General features: G+C 41.8%; 1 long non-coding RNA gene across 3 annotated transcripts in view; it reads right to left on the bottom strand.

The window, feature by feature from the left end:
* The window catches only part of LOC122463382, an 80,032-nt gene that overhangs the window by 33,845 nt on the left and 25,639 nt on the right, over positions 1-20,548 (bottom strand). For all 3 annotated transcript variants that reach the window (XR_006286671.1, XR_006286672.1, XR_006286669.1), the window contains exon 2: positions 14,141-14,306. This is a non-coding gene — a long non-coding RNA (uncharacterized LOC122463382). The remainder of the gene's footprint in view (positions 1-14,140; positions 14,307-20,548) is intronic.

The raw sequence follows: 20,548 nt of genomic DNA on the forward strand, positions 1-20,548 counted from the left end.
TCCTCACCAGTAAAGTGCAGATCATAATTAAAACCTTTTTTAAATGCTTTGAGATTAAAGGTGATATAAGTGTTGATTCTCATTGTTATTTCCAAATCAACCTGTGTCTTCTCTCTGCACAGTCCATTTAAAATTAACACATTCAATAGACTATGTTTCAGTGAGTCACGAGGGAAGTAGGCACATAACCCCACTACATTATAATGCTTCAGAAAAAAAAGGGGATTTTTTTCTGACTCAGATTCTTTTGAAAGAGCACCAGCAGGGAATGGAGGGGAGGGGAACTGAGACAGAAAGTGATCACAGCATAAAAATGTCACAAGGACATTTAATAAAAAAAGAAAGTAGCACAAGGACATTTAGGTAATTCAAAGCTCTTAACAAATGCAATGTTTGAAGCAACATAAATAAATAAATAAGAGGGTCAATCTGCTTTGATAATATTAAAATAACTAAGCACAATTGCAAATCTTTTTTCATATTTATTAACATTGACCTGATCTCATATTCAGAGGCCAGATGGAATTTATTCCTGATGGATCTTAATTATGGCTTTGTAGTTTACATGCATAGCACCTAAGTGAGATATTGTATATTCTGATTAAAGTCTATTGCATGCCAACTGACTTCAGAAATATCAACTTGGAATCTTTCAAGTTCATTCTCTCTCTTTTTATTCTTCTGTTCTCATCTCCTCCCCTTAGCATATTTCCTGTTTCCTCATCCTGTAATAGTTATGTACACTTGAGTGGTGGATCAAACACCTTCAGAGCTGTTGTTGTCAAGTTTTATTAACATTTCCCACATTGTTTCCTGTTTTCATACTGATGCCTCAGCCAAAAAAAAGTCCAAATCAGTGAGCAATCCACCAGTTCAATACCTACTCCAAATTGCTAGGAGATAATTATTTGTACATAGCACTATCCAACCCAAAGGAGCTTAAAGACTGTACAGAAATAATTTAATCTACCAATGAACTGCAGCTACTGCTGAGGTGAGATGCAGCAGACTTTAAAGACTGCAATATTGTGCAAGGGACAGGGAGCGAAGAAGAATGTTTTTATCTTTTTGAAAATGTGGGGGGAATTTGGTTCGGCAGAACGGAATTGACAACCTGGAATTTGAACAAAGGGGCAACATTCCTGGCTCTTGGAAAAGTGCCACATTATTTCTTATGACCACAGGACCTCAGTTTTATATCTCATCCAAAGGACAACTCCTCCAGTTGTGGCCCCTCCTGTGTATGGGTTTCAGTCACAGAAATGTAAGTTGCCCAGGAGAAGGGTATGGAGAGGCAGACATCAGTATTGGAAGAGCGAGATCAAGGAGTCAACCCCAAGGAGCAGGAGGAGATGAGGCACAAGAAGCAAGATGGAATACAGCCACACTGAGGGGAAGGTGAGAGAAGAGCTAGATGGAATGGGCTCTAGAGCAGGAAAACTGCATAAAGCAGGAATTGTGATGGGTTAGACGCAAACACCGCCACCACAGTTACAGGGTCAGATGAAAAGAGGTTACAACATGAGAGAGCAGTGACAAAAGCTTTATCAGATTGTGAGGGAGATTGCCTGCCAGAGCTTAAATGTAGTGACATTCAGGGCCTACTGCAAAAACTTGTTCATTTTGTTTACCATTTATTAACCGGTCTTGAAGTATTTTAATCTGTGTAACAAAAGCACGTTGCTTCCATGACAATAGCCACTAAAGAAACCAAAAAACGTAAAAATTGCAGGAACTGACCCACCATCATGAGTGGTCATGATAGAAAAGGTTTATTAATATAATTAGCATTCAGGGTGCCTTACAAAGGTAGGTAAGTATCCTTAGCCCCATAATGCCATACGGGAAACTGAGGCAGAGACAGGGTTAAGTGACTAATCCAAGGTCACAGAATTAGTCAGTGGAAGAGCTGGGAATAGAGACCTGATGTCCTGACTCCCTTTCTACTGGACTATGCTGCTTCCCCCTTTTTATTGTGTAATCTCTCTCATAAAAAATATTTCTTTACTGTAATATGAATTGTGTGGCAGTGGGACGGAGAACAAAATGCTTTGAGTCAGCCTGCACTGTTAAAACCAGATGCACCACTGATACATATTTAGAACACGCCAGTGACTGAAAGCTGTTTCAAGCCCACACTCTCCCACAAAGCACCATGGCAGGAACTGAGGAAAAGGAGAAGCTTTTAAATGGTTTGAGACTTAAAAAGAAAGAAAAGAAAAACACAAGATAATCTGATTTCATCTTAAATGTTTCTATGTCACTACCCAAAAGTCTGTGTAAAAAAGGGAACAGAGAACCTTGTTTTTTTACTATTCTGTTATCTTGTGGTGTTTGCTAGCTCCGTTACTTTACAGGATACTGTATGTTCTACTGTATTCAGTGTGACAATGCTCACAGCACCATATAAACCACTATGTGCTGCAACACAGTTCTTGGTGACATGAAACAAATGTTTTCATTTTAAAGATTAGCAGATTAAAGATCGGTATCAGAGAGGTAAGAAAACACTACCTGGAAGATAATCTCACCCTCTTAATAAGTTAAAAAACGTTTTGTGAATCCCACCAGTCTCAGGACAGTTGTTTGCTCGTACTTTAAAATACTCCTGTTCCTACTTGGACACAAATTCTGCACGGAGCTGAAAAGCAGTCAGCAGGGCAAAAGTGTTATGAAAGCAGAATTTGTCCCAAGGACTTTGTTTCCTTTGCCTTCCTACTCCTGTCCAAAATATACCATTCTGGCTTCCATTTAAGGGCCTCTGGTCTCTCAGTGCATAAAATTCTTGTTGATGTTACAGCATTGCCAGCCCCAAGCATTCAAAATTCATGGATCAGGCACCAAAAAATCATGAGACCAAAAATAATTAGGAGGAGGGGGTATTTACTTTCTGCTTTTTGAGCTTGTAGGGGGTCATGTCATCAAGCTCCACTCTTCAACCATGAGGGCTGGAAGCTTGCTGTTTTTCAAAAAATGAAAGATTCCTACGTAATCACTAGCTGGAGCTTTAAGAAAAGCTCAAATATCACTAGACTCCTGATAAAATTGGGAGAGTTGCCAACAGTGATCTGGAATGCCAGGAACAGCAGTAAGAGCTGGATCTTAACAAGGTGACATAAAATTAAGACATAGCTTGTGAGTGGCTCCTGAGCAGCCCTGCCAGGGCAGAAAAGGTGAGCAAGAATCTTTTCACCCCTTGTGCCATTCACAAGACCTGCCCCTGCATTCCCTACCAGCTGAGATTCCTCATTTCCTCCTCTCCTGCCAGGAAACAGGGCCCTGAAACAGTGGTAGGACAAGATGGGAGAGAAAGGATATCATGATGACCCTCCCTCCTCTCTTCCATACCAGCCTGCTGAGCAGGGCTAGGAGCAAATAATGGAGCAGATTGTGCCCCTTCAATGGGCAGTGAGCAGCAGGGGAGATTGTGCCTCCCTGATTCCAAATCTGTATTGCAGAGTGCTGTTCTCACCAGCTAACCAGAGCCCCAGATCTAACTCCATTAACACGCTGAAAATTCTTCCAGATGGGAAAAATCTTGAAATTTCCAGGCGGGTCAAAATATCATGGTAGTCAATAACACACATGTCTAAGAGCAGAAACAGTTATATCGGCTGAACCCTCCCCCACACATTCAGATATCCATAGAAGCAATTATTCTAGAAAGATATCACTTCACATATGTATTTTTAAAGCAACAGAATCACAACCTAATTCCCTGTTTTCCAACTCCAGTCTACAGAAATATTTTTAAATGAAAACTTTCTTGGGATCCTGACCCAGTGTGAGTCTAAGAATCACTTGGGAGGTTATGAGCATCCTTAACTCACAATGAAATCTATAGGAGTTGAGGTGATTCTCAGGATCAGGCCCATAGTGCTTTCTCAATGCAGACTGCCATTCTTTGAGGTCATTTTCAAAGAAGCGGTTAGGCTCAGAGATTCATGCAACAGCAGCAGCAGTTCCTTGGCTGGATGATTATCCTAAAGGGTGTGTGGCAGTCAGCTCACAATGAGCTCAGCAGGACTTTTGTTCCCAAGAACTTGAAACTGATGCACAGTTCACTGCAGCTCTAGCCTCTAGACCGTTTGCTACTCAAAATGTTTTGCAAATAACTAGTGGTGCGTATCCCAATTTAGTTGTGTGCTCACCGATTTTATGGTCAGTGTCCAAATGTGCTGCCATCTGGTAGATTTCAGGACAAAAATCTATATCAAAACTGCAATCAAAACAGGCAATCCAAACCAAAATCTCTCTTGTACTTCAGCAAGCCTGTGTTCAGTTGTAATGCACTACATTTTGTGAGGGGAATTAGAGGTAAACTTTCTAGCATGTGGCATAAACTGTCAGCAAGCTTAAAAACTTAAAAAAAAAAAAAAAAGTGAAAAATGTCTTTAAAAAAAAAAAAAACACCCACGCAGTGGTGTACGTTTTGCTCTTGGGTGCCCCAAAAATTCCCCTGAGCACTTTTATCACTACACATCACTCCACAGTTTAGTCAGCCAAACCATAGCCTTTTCCAGAGCATCTTGACAAACTGCACATGCACACACACACAAATATCACACAGTCTCAAACTGAGGCCCTGGTAAAAATCTCTACCTTGTTTTTCTACAGAGATGAGTAAGATTTTCCTATCTAGTTAAAAATATTATATGTGTGCTTGTGTGTAGATATAGAGATAGAAAATATCATTGTACAGATGAATATTTATAAGAGGACATTTTCCATTTTTTTCCAAACATGGTTTGCTGCATTTTACTTGTATTTCTACATTTGAAGACTTTGCACTAAAAGTAGAATACTTAACAAAAACAAAATCATACGTAAAATTAGTTATTATTATTACTAACTTTGTGCCTAATTTTACAACATTTACTCACACTGATGAGCACTTACTCAAATGAGCAGTCCCATTGACCTCAGTAGGGCTACTCATCTGAGTATGTACTACTCCAGTGGTTTCAACCTTTTTCATTTGTGGACTCCTAAAAATTTCAAATGGAAGTGCAGACCTGTTGGAAATTAGCAGTCGAGAATTTGGCCCCAATACTTAGATTGTAAACTCCTTTGAACTTCACTTTGTTTTATATGTTTAAGTACCCTTCATGCTGACATTACTATATAAGTGTCAGATTCTGCAACCCTTACTCACATTGAGTAGTATGGTGGTTTTCAACCTGTGGTCTGTGGACCCTTGGGGGTCCGCAGACTATGTCTAAGATTTCTGATCTCTTGCAATAACAACGGTTTTAAAAGCATCATTAGAAGAGTAAAGATCACTGGAAAACTGTTCCACTGCTCTACAAACCTTAAACAGATTCAAACAATTACATTATAACTGAACTCCTTTGAGAGAGTTTTGCACAGGCCTCCCTCCTCTTCCTTCCCCCTTTTAGTAAAACATTCTGCCTCCCTCCTTGACGTTTTCATATTCAAAATAAGCCTGCTTGAAATTGCAGCTGCAGCTGCAGGCACGGTGACACCTGCTTAGAGCAGCACTAACCCCTAACTTTCTCTGCCTCTGGTGGCCTTCCATGAACCCACACAACCTATTAATTACTGCAAATTTAAATCTTCACTCTTCACCTACTGTAAGGCATGATAAAATACTGTGATGATTCCCTAAACGTTACATCTAATATGCTTTAAAACCTAAGCAATTAGATAAACCAAACAGCTGACTAATGTACCAAAGCCTTGTTTCTCATCCTCATCTCTAGCTCTTTAATAATTCATTTAATTCTTCATTAACTCTTGCAGGCATGAAACAATCTATGTACGGTATTTATGCAGTATGTGCAGCATGATGTTGTCAGATCTGCACCCCGGAGCTCTGAAATTTGCTATGCTTCAGTAAGGAGCTTTCCAAAAAAGGACAGATTTTTTCATGCATGTGTTTTCTGTGTTTGTGTTGAAAGAACTCTGGAAGGAGTGTAGTTAGATATAAAGTGGGTGAAATCCACCCTAAACAATACAATGCCAGAAGTAAAGAGCAAACCTTGGGGTATGTTTCTGAGTACAAATTAATGCTAAAATAATTAGCTAGAATAATTTGCACTCTTCAATATTGGAAGCTGTGTGGTCAGTAGGGAGTTGTCTGGCTACATGCGTTGGGGTTTTTTCCACATCTGTCAGCTAAATGTGAGATCCCAGTGTAAAATGTAGCACTCATGAACATTCTGTGGCTTTGTGACCCTCCCTGGAAGACATCAGACCGAATGCTGCACTCAATTACACTGCTGTAAGACCAGAGTAACAGTTCTGAACTCAGACTGAACACCACAACAGTACTTGGCCCACTGAGTCTGTCAAGCATATAAAAATAAACAATCATTATGCTGCCCCTAATATTATGCTGGCATAGACTCCATTCCCATTACATTCTGTTAGAGCTTTTATGTGATATGAGACATTTTGGTTGTGTACAGCTAGATCCATTATGAAACAATCTCTCAGATTATCCATTGGGACCCTCTTCTTTCAGCACAAACATGAATATGCTTCAGACAATGATATTCCCTTTTAGGTAGATGATCAGTGAAAATTACCAGGGAGACTATTGTGTGCAGTGAGGCCAGAAAGAGGCATTTTGAGGATTAATTATAAACAGTCAGCTCAAGCCTAAGATATGATCCCAGTTATTAGCTAAATGCTGACCATGTGTTTTATAAATACAGATCTGCAAAATACCATCACAGCCAGATCCTCGGAGCAAGAGAGAGACTGAGATCTGTGTTTGTGAAAGGGGATAATCTGGGGAAGGTTCTGTTATGCTTATAATGCACTGACATTACCAATATTTTCAATGTATTTATCTTCTGACTGGCTGTATCTGTCCTATTACAAATTATGTACTATAGTACTTCTAGACAGTCAGAATATGCTCATGTCATACAGAAACTAAGTTAAATTAAAATAGTTCAGCCCTACGATGTCTTATTCATCGAAGTTCAGTTTATACATAGTGGGCCAAATGATGAAATTTTTGGTCAGATCTGTCTCAGACAAAAGTCAAACATCCTAAATCTGTAGGAGATCTGTCTGAATAAGAACTAAGGCAGGGCTATGGGATTTGAACCATTGTGGAGGAAAGAAGCATAATCACAGAAAAACATCATCTAGATAGCAGTTTTCATCTGAATTTGTTTTATTGTGTCTCTAATCAGTACACATCAAAACACCTCTTCATGAAATAACGTTAAGTGTTTTAAACACTGCAAGTTGAAGTTACTTATGTTTGGGGTGGGTCAACATCCAGTCTGGCATTTTTCATTCCTGTGTGAGATTTTAACAAATCCACCCTAGACAAGCGGAAAATTGGTCCTGCGTCACCAGGATCACTGCATTTGGAATTCTGAGACCAGCCTCCCACAAAGTCACATTTAGCATAGCCCAGGAGCACCGCTCACTGTACTTTAACATTAAAAATATTGTTTGATAAAAAATGTGGAAGATCTGTAAACAACATGAACTGACACAATGGGTGTGTGATTAACTCCTACATGGGCTAGATCTTAGTCAGCAGACATATGGCTGGGGCCTACACTTAGTTTCATAAACATTTTTAACCCAGCCACTGTGAGAATGAGTACTTTATTTCTATGACAACAAAAGAATAAGAGGTTTTATCATCTCTCATATTATAACGTGTGTGTGTGTGTGAGAGAGAGAGAGAGAGAGAGACACACTAAACCTTATCATTAGGACCCAATTTTCCTTCAGGTCTCCATGCACAACTCCCACTGACTTCAGTTGGACTGCATAGGTATAAATGAGGGGGGAAATTGCTGTCTTGTTTTCCATGTGCGCCACCAAAGCGCATTAGAGAGACAAGATGGATGAGGTAATATCTTGTCTTAATGCAAGAGAAAAGCTTTCTAGCTTATACAGAGCTCTTTTTCAGTTCCTCTTCTTCAACTCCTTCTAATTTAAGACCAGACTTGAAGAAAAGCTCTGTGTAAAAGGTTTGTCTCTTGGACGAACAGAAGTCAGCCCAATATTACTACACCCACCTTGCTTCTTTAATATCCCGGGAATAACAGGTTGCTGTATCCTGGGATACAACAACTCTGAAGTATATAATCAAGTTACATTAATACAGTCATTATGTTTAACTTTAGCTTGTCTGTTGTATATGTCTACAACATTCTTAAGAAAGCTGATCCTGTTAAAATATTAGCTTCTCATACATATCCATACTGCAACTGCCAGGGTTAAGTGAATTTTTTTTGTCTGGCATGAACTGCTTTACAGCCTTGAATTGGCTACACTCCACATTTGTATTTGTTGATATTAGTGGCCAGTTAAAGTTCATCAAGTGCTATTCCCTTTGCCATCAGATTTAATATATTCTGCCACCTCTTTGTCCCACCCTTCTTCCTCTCAATCTCCTGATAGCATACTGGCTAAAGAGAACTTAATTTCTTTTAGAGAAAGGGAGAAAATTAACATTTGTAATTCTAGTTTGGATTTCTAATGCCTGCAGAAAAAAACCCTGTGATATTAAAAGTGCTGTTTACAATGTGATAACATTTTTCCAGTGCGAATGGTACTAGTAGTCATAAAAGCAAACACCTTAGGCCATCTCTGCTGAGTACAGTTTACAGTATTGGTCCCCAAGGGATAAAACTACTCCCGCGCTCAGTGAAGGAACTCTAGTATAACATATCCATTGACCTGTAGTTGAACCTACCACTTGCTGTTTTCCTCTTATAATCTAAATCTGGAAATGTGCTGTCTGGTCAGTAGTGTACTACCAAATCATTCAGCAAAATGCTCTAGATGCCATAGAAGCATGCCTGTGCTTGCAGTACATTAGAAAACGAACTTGTAAAATATAGCCTGCTCAAAGACTGAATTTCAGACAGCCCATATGCTTCTGCTGAGGCACCTTTGTAATGCAGCCAGGCAGCAGCTGTGTGCATTGCAGACATTGTGGGTGTGTGTCTGTGAGCTCAACAGCTGTCCCTGCCACTGGACTGAGTTATTGTCCTGTACTGTTCAGGATAGTAGTCAAAAAGTACCTAATTTTGTTCAGGACCAAGCAGACAAGGGCTAATTTCAAAGGATTCTTTAAACACTGCATTATTATTTAAACACGCTCTCTTCAGATGAGTTTTATGAGACATATATACTTTCACCAAATCTTGTTAAAGTGAAGAGTGTAGATATAAGAACATGTGTAAGTTCACATAGGGGTAACTTGACAGGATACCACAGCCAAGTTCTTGAAAAAATGACTATAGAGACCAACTATTTTGTGGGAATATTTGTGTTAAAAAATACCAGGCAGTCAATTGCTGTTTTGGAGCTCTGCCTTCTCCCCACCCCACCCCCGACTTAGATCTTCCTTGTATTCTATATATGTTGATATTATTTCCATTAAGGCTGCTTGTATGTTTATGCCTTCTGCATTTGTAAATGACACTATTAATCCCTCCATAAACTTTCTTGGAACGCCATTGAAAGGAAGAAAACCTTTAGATTATATTACAGAAGTTCAAAGGGGCAGCTATTAACTTTCAGGTTTATCAAATGCTATTTGTCTGAGGGCTGGTCTACACTACTGCTTAAGTTGATGTAACTTACATTGCTCAGGGGTGTGAAAAAGACACCCCCTTGAGCAACGTAAGTTACATCGATATAAGCGCTGTTCACACTGGCACTATGTTGGCTAGAGACGCTCTCTCGCCAACATAGCTTCTGCCTCTCAAGGAGGTGGGGTAATTATGCCATTGGGAGAGTGCTCTCCCATCAGCAAAACACATCTTCACCAGATGCACTACAGCAGCGCAGCTGCACCAATGTAGCACTCTAGTGTACACTTGCCCTGAGAACACCTTTTAGTGGACTTTATGGAAATCAACAATCCTTGATATGGAGGTGCTGGAGTGGACCTGCCCCAACCAATAAGAATACAGTGCTATCGTGCTCTTACTGTGGTTCAGAAACACAGCCACTCTCAGTGTGGTTCAGAAACTGCTGCACCAGCTCTAGTGACAACACTAGTAGCTAGATATCAAGGAACATTAGCTCATAGAGGCTACGATCAGGGGGCTCTCTACAAGGGCCTGATCCAAAATCCATTAAAGTTAAAGGGGGTTTATTGTTAGGGACCAGGACGTTGGCAGTCTTGCCTAGTGGTCAGAGCAGGAGTCAGGTCTAGTGGGGGAGCAGATATCCAGATCAGGGAACAAAGTTGAGGATCAGCACCAGAGTCAACTGCTGGTGCCAGGGATTGAGCCAGTGTCAGAGCCAGGAATCAAAGCAGAGGGTCAGAGCCAGGGTCAGATACTAATGGTCAGAACTAAGGGTCACGCCAGAGTCAGAAGTTGGAACCAGGGATCAGAGCCAGGACTGGTAACTGATGGCTGGAAGTGAGGTGTAAGAGCAGGAACCGGAGAAAAGGCAAGGATCAGGAACACAGACAACTTCCTGTGTCACCTTTGGGCAGAAATAGCGTGGTTGGACCAAATCGGTGGAGCAGGGCAACCCTCCAGTCAGGGATCTCGTAAGTGGTGACTTGGCTGAGGCTGTAGTCCTCTTAGTTCCTCAGCCCAGCAGGTTTCAGCAGACATTGGGTGAAGGCCAAGATGCGATGAGTGCCTGGGACCTCACTGTTTTGAGACTTGGGACATCACCTCTATTAATTTTAGAGGACTTTGGATCAATTCCCATCTGAGCACCAGAGAGACCTACACGTAGGGTAGGTTAGACAGATACAGTAAACATCCACAATAGACTAAGGAAGTGCTTTCATCTCCAGGTACTTGTAACTTTCTAGGAAAACATTCATAGGCTGAAATAGTCAAAAAGTGAGTTGTGGTTTTTTGTTTAGTAAAATTCTGGTTGGCCATTTTTAAGTTTCCGGGAAGGGGGAAAATCTCTTTTTCATATTCCACACTGGTACTTCAATACATTGGTACAGCTAAAAATTGCATCTTTTTTAAAGCTGTAACATGGCATGTACAAAGTTCTAAGTGAGGAATATACCGTTTGCTAAGTTTGAGAAAATGGTTGAATAAAAAAAAAAGCTATCCAAATGACTGGAAACAGCATACTTTGCGAGCACTGTGAAGTACAGTACATTGTTTTCCATCTTAATGTAAAAGTGCACAACTCATGCCCCCTTCTCCATGTCTGTGGTGGTTCTCTGGCTGACAGGCAACTGCTGTGGTTCCAATGGGCAGGGAAGGGGACAGGATTTGGCACATGGAAATCTAGTTTTCAGAAATAAATGAGAAAAGGTGCTAAACAAAATCCCCAGAACTGGACAACCCCTAACTTTGCAGGTATTCAAAACCTGAATCGCGATCCAGGTTTTGCAAATGACCTTATCTCTATGACTGGCAAAAACAAAACCCTGCATCGTACCACCCTAGAGCTTGTTTAAAATCCTGCCTAGGGATGTGTGGGAAACAGTTTTCACAGCCTGTTAAATTTTTTGAGATTTCTAAAATTTTCCCATTCCACATCTGGACAAATCTGAGACTGTTCAAAAAAATTTCATGAAAAACCAGAGAGCTCAGAATAGCCAAGAGCCCAGGTTCAAGTCCCTGCTCTGAATGAGGGTGTTTGTTCATGTTTCTCTCTCTCTCCATAAAGTCCATCATGAACTTCCCAACAAGAATTTCATCACAACCAGTGCTGTCCCAAAGAAAGTTTCAGTTTCAATGAATCCATATTTTCTGATGGAAAAGTCATTTCACTGAAAAATTCCCAGCCAGCTCTCATCCTGATTTAGATTTTCTGGCTTGAGCCCATCTTTAGTAGGAACAAATTTCCCTTCCTTCTTAATTCTCCCCCAGTCTGGATTGAGCCTCCCACAGTCTTTGTCTAGCAGCACAAAAGCCTCTGCTCAGGCAGGACAATAAAAACTGATTACGGTCTAGATTGGATTACCTCAATTGACTGCACTCAATATACACAACCCAGTACAATATCTTAGGAGCGCTTACATCCACCCTACATCACTAGGTGAATTGGTGTACAAATTGCCAACTGGCTGCCTAGCAGTTTCCATCAAGAGATGCAGTAACAAAGTTGCCATATGTCATGTAAACGCTTTAAAAGTAAACTGCAAAGCCGAACTGAGTTAGCACAGATTTCCGTGCTGAATGTTCTCACTAAAACAAGCTGTGGGGGACAGTCAGAGGCAGAAAAATGTTTTAATTAAACTTTATACAATTATTTTGTGACCTCTGAAATTCTTTTAGAAATTCTTGGCTGACTGAAGATAGCTCAGAACTCATCATTCTGTGACATCCCAAATATCATGGATTGATTCATAGATTACAACAAGACACACAATGGATAAGCAGTACCTACCCTCTAGTATACAAATCTCTCTGATACAGGAGTGGCTCAATTTAGACAAGACAGAATGAGAGGCTTTGATACTTACACTTGTTAAGGAGATTTACAACTTAACAAAGAGGGAATTAAATGTCTTTAATTCTTAATACTTAAGTACTCCTGGGGAATTCTGCACCTCTGCACATGTGCAGAATTTGAGCGCCTCACAGATTTCTTTGCTTCCACACAAGAAAAATGACTTTCTGACGGGGAAGCAAAGGGAAGCCACAAGAGCGGTCATGCGACTCTCCCCAGCAGTATGTTTTGGATGCCCAGGGCAGCCGGCAGAGAGGTAAATCACTGTGGGCAGGCAGCGGGACTGGGGAAGACCCGGCTGGTGGTTCCTACCCTGTGCTGAGCTCAGCTGCTAGTCCCAGCTGGGCTGGGGAGGAGGGGACTTCCTCTTCCCCTGCACGGCATCCAGGGCCATATCAGACCCACCCCCAGATTTCTCCCCCAGCTGTAGGAAGCTCTGCAGACTCCCCCCGCACTTCCTGCACGCATCGCTCCTCAGCTGCAGTGGAAGGGATCAGGGAGCTTCTCCGCCATCCGCCCAACACCCATGCACCCAGACCCCCCCATACCCAGATCCTCCTGTCAAGCCTCACCCCCCTTGCACCCACAACCCCCACTGACAAACCCCACTCACCCTGCACCTGGACCCACCCTGATAAGCCACTCCCACCCGGATCCCCACCCTACCAAGCCCCAACTAGCTGCACATGGATCCCCACACCACTGAGCCCCACTTCCCCAGCATCTAGACCCCCCCACTCAAACCTCCCACCAAGTTCTATCACCCCCACACCCAGACCCTCCCCCCTGCTGAGCCCCAACCACCTTCACTTGGACCCCCTGCAGAGTCCCATTACCATTGCACCTAAAACCCACCCAATAAGCTCCTGTGCATCCAGATCCACCCCGCACCTAGATCCCGCATGAGCCACCCACACCCAGATTGACCCAAACAGAAGCCTCTCAACCCACCTCTGAATCCCCCCCAAGCACCTCCACACTTGGATCCTGCCTTGCTGAGCCTGCCTGCCCACACCTGGTGCACCTGGCACAGAGGGACAGGGTCCTGAGGTGTTTCTGGATGCAGCCTCACTGCTGAGTCCATGTCCTGGGGAGGAGCTGCAGAGTGATCTCCGACATCTGTGCAGCCAGTGGCCTGTGCTCCCCAATGCCATGCTGGAGCCTCCACATTTATTTGACAAATAAAATTTGCTGAATTTTAAAATGTTGTGTGCAGAATTTTTAATTTTTTGTCACAGAATGCCCTCAGGAGTAACTTAAGGGACTGGCCAATGCCAATAAAATCACAGATTGTTTTTAACCAATTTATTCCAAAGAAACAAAGGAAGATGGATGGATCTCCTGATTTCTATGAAACCTAGGAACAAAGCTAGGAGTAGTCCTAAAAGAGGCTGTGTTATTATTTAAATAATAAAAGCTATCTGTCAGAAAGACCTGCCGTCTCCCCAGTACTCCTGGCTGGTGTGATGGTGGCCAAAACAATCACTCTCCCGGACCATTAAAGACAGCCAGACATGATAAATTAATCTAGACAGCTTCAATGGCTCTTCCCAATTGAGAAGGGATTGCCTCACAGACTTTGAAAGGCTCAAAGTGTTGTGCACATGTCCTCTTTTGGGGTCCCACTGTATTTATTTAAATTTATACAAGACCTTTCTAGGCACCCAGCCAATGACCTAAGCACTAAAAATACTATATAATAGAAAGGTCTTTCGCATCCCACCCTCACCAATAAATAAATACTCACCATCAACTATAGAGCTGATAGAAGCAGAGAGGTGGTCTGGAGTATTTCCAAGGCCAAGATATTAGCTCCAAAGAAGACACCGGAGGACATGAAGCACCCATCTGGCCACCAGATTCACAGACAGCCTGAAGCCGCTCAGCAATGCATTTTTTCCTCAAATCTGCCCCTGAGGGAAAACAGTGTGAATTAAGGAATCTCAGCAACTTGCAGGATTATGCCCTTTTAAGATCTTCAGTGCAATAGCTCAACCAGACATTAAGCTGCCTAATAGAAGGAATAGTGGGTCTGTGGAATGACTGACTAAAAATCTTCATGAATTAGTAATTTTCCACTACAAACCTATCCGTGGGAGTGAGCTCTCAGTTAAATACTCTGTACATAACAAATGGCAGCATTAGGACAAAGGTTGTGAGGAGCATCAATGCAAGTATGTTTGCAACAAAAACAAACATGGACCCTACCACCATATTAAAGTCCATGCAGAGATTCTAGTGTGAAATTTCTACAGGAACTTAAGGCTCATTTAAAAGAAATAACTACACTTCAGACCTACTCTACTTTTCTCTATCAGACACCACCACATCCCCTACTGAAATCATTTCCTGTTTTATTTTTTCAAATGTTGCTTTAATAAGCTACTGCATGTACTGAAGGTGGGAAGGAGCTCTCTGTCTAGCACAATACCAGATTGGATGTGGGACTCAGTTCACTAGCAGGCTGTGTTCTAAAAGGATTGTGGCAGAGAAAATTTAGCAACACTAGGTGGGAGTAATTATCCCGCTCTCCTTGGCGGGGATGAGACCTCAGCTGGAGTACCATGTCCCGTTCCAAGTGCTACACTTTAAGAAAACATGTGGACAAAAACTGGAAAGAGTACAGAGCAGAGCAACAAAAATGATAAAAATTTTAGAAAACCTGACCTATGAGGAAAGGTTAAAAAAACTGGGCATGTTTAGTCTTGAAAACAGAAGATTGATAATCTTCAAATATGTTAAGGGCTGTTATAAAGAGGACAATGATATATTGTTCTCCACGTCCGCTGAAGATAGGACAAGAAGTAATTGGCTTATTATGCATCAAGGGAGATATAGGTTACATATTAGGAAAAACTTTCTAACTATAAAGATAGTTAAGGTCTAGAATAGGCCTTGTAGTGGAATCTCTGTCACTGGAGGTTTTCAGAACAGGTTGGACAAACATCTGTCAGAGATGGTCTGGTTCACTTGGTCCTGTCTCAGTGCAAGAGCTGGACTAGATGAGCTCTCAAGGTCCTTTTCAGTCCTTCATTTCTATGCAATGGGCCTTTTAAAAAAATAACACGCTGCCAAAATGATATTCTTTTTCAACTTGAGGAAATAAAGGGCCAAGTCCTGCAAGATGTACAGTGCTACTGGTGAGGCAGTAAGGGCTTGAATGCATGCAAGGAGATATGGATCAGGCCCAATGTGTCCTCAATCCCCATTGACTTCAAAGGTCATAGAAGAAAACTAAGACTTGCACTGAATCAGACCCTACATGATGGGCCTTGCAGCACTGCAGAATTTCTATGTAACCTCTGTGGGTTTTTAAGCCGTTTGCAAGATACCTAGTGCCCTCAGTGCCCATGCACTTCAGGAGAAGTTGAGAGCCCCTCAGCACCTCACAGGAGGTGCTCTCCAGTTTGCAGCATCAGGGATACAAGTCCTTAGGCACAGCAAGTCCTTGCATATATTGCCACTCTTGGACAGCATTCCAGCTTTTAATTTTTCAAATACGCATTCCAAAGGACAAACAAACATATCTTCTCTACTTGCATACCAGAGAATTCTGCAAAGTATGATACTAATCCTAAAACCAGATGAGTTTTGTTTTAAAAATGTATATATATTGTCACTATTAACTAAGAAAAGTTTGAACTTTTGTTCTCAATGCATAAAAATGCAGTAGGAGGGCAATAAGCACATTGTATGGCTTCTGCTACATTAAAGAGAATATATTGTAGTGAAAAATCGGCTGTGGTGGGACAAATGTGTTTATTCAACATTTAGGGAAGACCAAAAAACCCACAAATATGACAGGACCATGCTTAGTGATGGTATCTCACTATAGGTTCTTATTTGCAGAACTGCAACCACAGTAATTGCAAAAAGGATGAAGTCCATAATTACTAATAATGATCATCTGTATTCATATGTGTGCTGCACAGAGGACCAAAGAAGCAGAAATCCTGATTTCATTGCTCGACTCAGGAAGGCTGATTTCCTTGAAAATCTTAGGTCTCTAAACGAGAGGAGGGGAACTGTTCAAACTTTGCAACACCAACTTACTGGAACCAGGGGACTACACCTGATTATATAAAGTGTACATAAATTGTGTAATAAAATACACATAACCATAGTATTTGCTTTTACATGACAGATTAATAGAAATTGCTTGTAATTTGAAACCACCACTAATAAAAACTTGCTGTTGATCAGCTTGGTCCTTGCATATACAAGGAAAGAGCAACTGAAGGCCACATTATAAAACTCAGTAAGTTACATTTGCATCACATCTCTTCAAACATGGCAGCTGGGGTGTGAGTTTGTAATTCCCAATGAAGACTCAAAGGCCTGATCCTCCAAGATGCTAAGAACTCTAAACTCTGAGTTTAAGGCACACTCTACCTCATAGACCCACCCCTTGCTAGCCACTACAACATTTATTTGCTCAAGTTCAACTTACCTTGCAGTCTATATTGTACTATAATTGGCATCTTTTTAATATAGTGCTGTGTGAATTATATAAAGTTATGAATATTACAGTCAATAGCAGACTCCAACTACAACTAAAATTGTCAACATTTATTTCAGAGATGCAGTAAATGGGAGGAAAAAACAAAGTGCATGATCATTTTAGCATTAAAAGATCCCAGTTAGGCTTTGAAGTTCTCCATTTTGGCAGCTGCTATTATTTGTCTGGAGAAAGTGTTCTACAAAACAAGTTTAACAGTGCACCAGTTTACATTGTGATAGCAACATTTTTCATCAGAAAAAAGTTTATTAAACTTTTAATCGAGGTGTGAAAATGTACTATCTTCTCAGCAATAAAAAAGGGAGCACTGGGGCTAACAGGCAGATACTCACCAGCTGGGGGAGGAGAAAGGAACAGAGAAAGAGAGGTGCAGTCTATGTAGCCAGTTGCAAAATGGCCACTTTAGGGCTGCTACTTTTTTGGCTCTGCCAAATGCAAAGGGTCATGCCTAGACAGGTGTGCAGGAGCTACAGAATATTTTAGAGTGCACAAAAATTACAGTGAAACACAAAAATTATGGGATGCACAATTTTTAAAAAAAAAGTTTTCATCAAGGCTTTGTTTTTTCCTTGATAACGAGACAAAGATTAGAGGATTTTGCTATCTGTTTCAATGAGATACTTGAAATCTCCCTCATTCCAATTATCCCCACAACAGCCTGAGTAGCAGTCCCATTCCTGCTTCAGCCCCCCTTTACAAGCTAGTGTGACAAAGTTCCTCCTCTACCTTAGGGGGTCCTGCGCTTATTGGCAGATTTTGCTCACCTCAGAGATTCATGGCAGCCCTCAGTTTGGCCACTTTCATGGCTCAAATCTGCCGTTCACTCACATAACCTCATCACTAGCCAGCACAGGGAAAAAAGAGTAAGAACAATCCCGCAGTTTCTGCTGATCCACCATGTGTGTCGGGGACCAGCTCAGAAACCTTCACCTCTGGTGGAAGATCCTGTGTTGGGTCAGGAGTTGGGAGGTTTGGGGGGAACCTGGACCCACCCTCTACCCCGGGTTCCAGCCCAGGGCCCTGTGGACTGCAGCTGTCTGGAGTGCCTTCTGGAACAGCTGCACGACAGCTACAATTCCCTGGGCTATTTCCCCTTGGCCTCCTCCCAACACCTTCCTTGTCCTCACCACAGGACCTTCCGCCTGATGTCTGTTAACGCTTGTACTCCTCAGTCCTCCAGCAGCACATCCTCTCATTCCCAGCTCCTTATGCACACACCTCACTAACTGGAGTGACAGCCTTTTTAAACCAGGTGTCCTGATTAGCCTTAATTAATTCCAGCAGCTTCCCAATTGGCTACAGGTGTCCTAATTAGCCTGCCTGCCTTAATTAGTTCTAGAAACTTCCCGAGTGTTCTGGAATAGTCCCCGTTATTTTACCCAGGGAAATGGGACCTGCTTAACCTGGAACTAATGTATCTACCTTTGACCACACTCTTGTAGCCATCTGGCCTGACCCTGTAACACTAGACAGGAAGAATATACAGTGATGCCATAGAAGGGCAAGTTTTTATAACTCTTGTATTTTTAATGTTAAGCATTCATTAATTTTTAGCTATGGGATCAGCTTTGAAGAAGTTGCAGTCAAATCCACCAATTAAAAAATAAAGTTTTCCTTGCTTCCATTGTTGTGGGGAACATAGTGTTGTGACTGTGCATACACTCACCCTGGAGCACTTGATCACGTATCCATACTTTGGGTGAAACTCTGGCCCCTTGAAATCAATGGGAGTTTTGCTGTTGTCTTCAGTGGGGCCAGGATTTCACCTGATGGGGACAACTGCTGCCAAACTGCCCGTGCCAGACTGCCTCCCCAACCTTCTGGTACCCTCATTGTCTTTTAAAGTCTCAAGGCATGAGGAATAAATGAGGTGAAGGGAGAGAATCAAGAAGAGAACAGGCAAAGGGGACAATGAAAAATCTGGAAGGGAGAAGTGGGGGAGAGATAAGTAACAGAGAAGAGAAAATGGAGGAGTAGTGGCAAACCTCTTTTTTTTTTTTTTTGGTCCCTTTTTTTCAAAATCTGCAAAAGCTTTTGGGACCTTGAGTCAGAGGAGAGAAAAGTGGGTGGCTTTGGAGATATGAGTCAAAATGAAATTAACTCACCTACCAAATTCTCAGTCAGACTCCACTTACAACCATTACCAGGAAGTCTGATTAAACAATCTATATTTAAACAACGGAACCAAACTGAAAATACTGTATGGTCTGACTAGTCTATGTGCAAACTATGAATTTGCTCTTTCATTTTAATTATTAAGGGTGACCTAGCATGACTCACAGAGTAATCATCTTTTATTCATCGAATCAAAGGATATCTTCACTGCCTGAATATGTGGAGTATTGCCCCATGATCCACCCAGAGAATCACATTATCCTATCAATGCAAATGAAATTTAATTTCACAAGAGAGTGACAAAATCATTCCTTGTTTGTTATTATTCCATACTCCTAGAAAGTGATGTATCAAAATCATTCATGCAGGGAATAATGTAAAGATTTTTAACTATCCATTGGACAACATTTGGTAGATTAACCGTTCAAAAAGACTCACAGGCCCAGATCCAAAACGGCACTCTAGGGGCCTAGAAAACCACTGTGATCCACAAAGCCTGAGTTAAGTGCCTAGGCTCCCTATACAATGAATGGGGAGAGAGAGGCGCCTAAGAATGTGATCTACAAAAGCCAGCATGTTAGGCGGGGAGCCATCTAACTTGACAGTGGGAAAGGCTGAGGAGGGAGCTGTGCCATAAGCCCAGTCCCTCTCACTGAGGCAGGCACCTAAGTGTAGGCTGCAGGGAGATGCCTGTCTCTACTAGCATTCCACAACCCTGCTCTTGGAGGCAGGCAGCTTAGGTAAACTAAGTCATTTCTTGTGAAAATAAGTGAGGCATCTACCTCACTCCATACAAAACAGATTGACGAGGAGGAGGAGCCAATCTTAAAACTTCTAGCCTAGTGGTTAGATCACTCACCCAAGTTCAATTCCCTGCTCTGCCTGAAAGGGAGAAGAGATTTTGAACAATGGTCTCCTACACCACTCAGGAGAGTGTCCTAACCACGGGGCTTTGGGATATTCTGATGTGAGTCTTTCACAATCACTCCTCTTGAAGCTGTTCCACTTTGGATAAATACTTAGGGCAAATCTACACTACAAAATTAAGTAGACCTAAGTTATGTCAACGTACAGCCACTGCAGTAATTGAATCGGTTTTACACATCCACCCTATGTTCCTTGTGTCAGCAGTATGCATCCTCACCAGGAGCACTTGCACCAATTTAATTGCCAGTGTGGGACATCGTGGGATGGTTTCTGAAAGGCAGCAACAGTCAATATAAGCAATGCAATGTCTACACTGACACTGTCAACCTAACTATATTGACTTAAGCGCTATGCCTCTCACGGAGGTGGAGTTACTAAGTTGGTGCAATGAGCAAGTTACGTCGATGGGAGCTACATTTTAGTGTAGTGAAGATGCTTACAGAGTTAGGGCAATGTAAGCTGCTTTATGTTGACCTATCTCTGCAATGTAACCTAGGCCTTCAATAGTCATTGAGCCAGAGAGACAGAACAAGAGTGAGAATTACTCTGTAACCTGATGGTTAGAGCACTCATGTGGGAGGCCCAGGGTCCATT

The sequence above is a fragment of the Chelonia mydas genome, chromosome 1 (genome assembly GCF_015237465.2).
Source record: "Chelonia mydas isolate rCheMyd1 chromosome 1, rCheMyd1.pri.v2, whole genome shotgun sequence".
Classification (NCBI taxonomy): Eukaryota; Metazoa; Chordata; order Testudines; family Cheloniidae; genus Chelonia; species Chelonia mydas.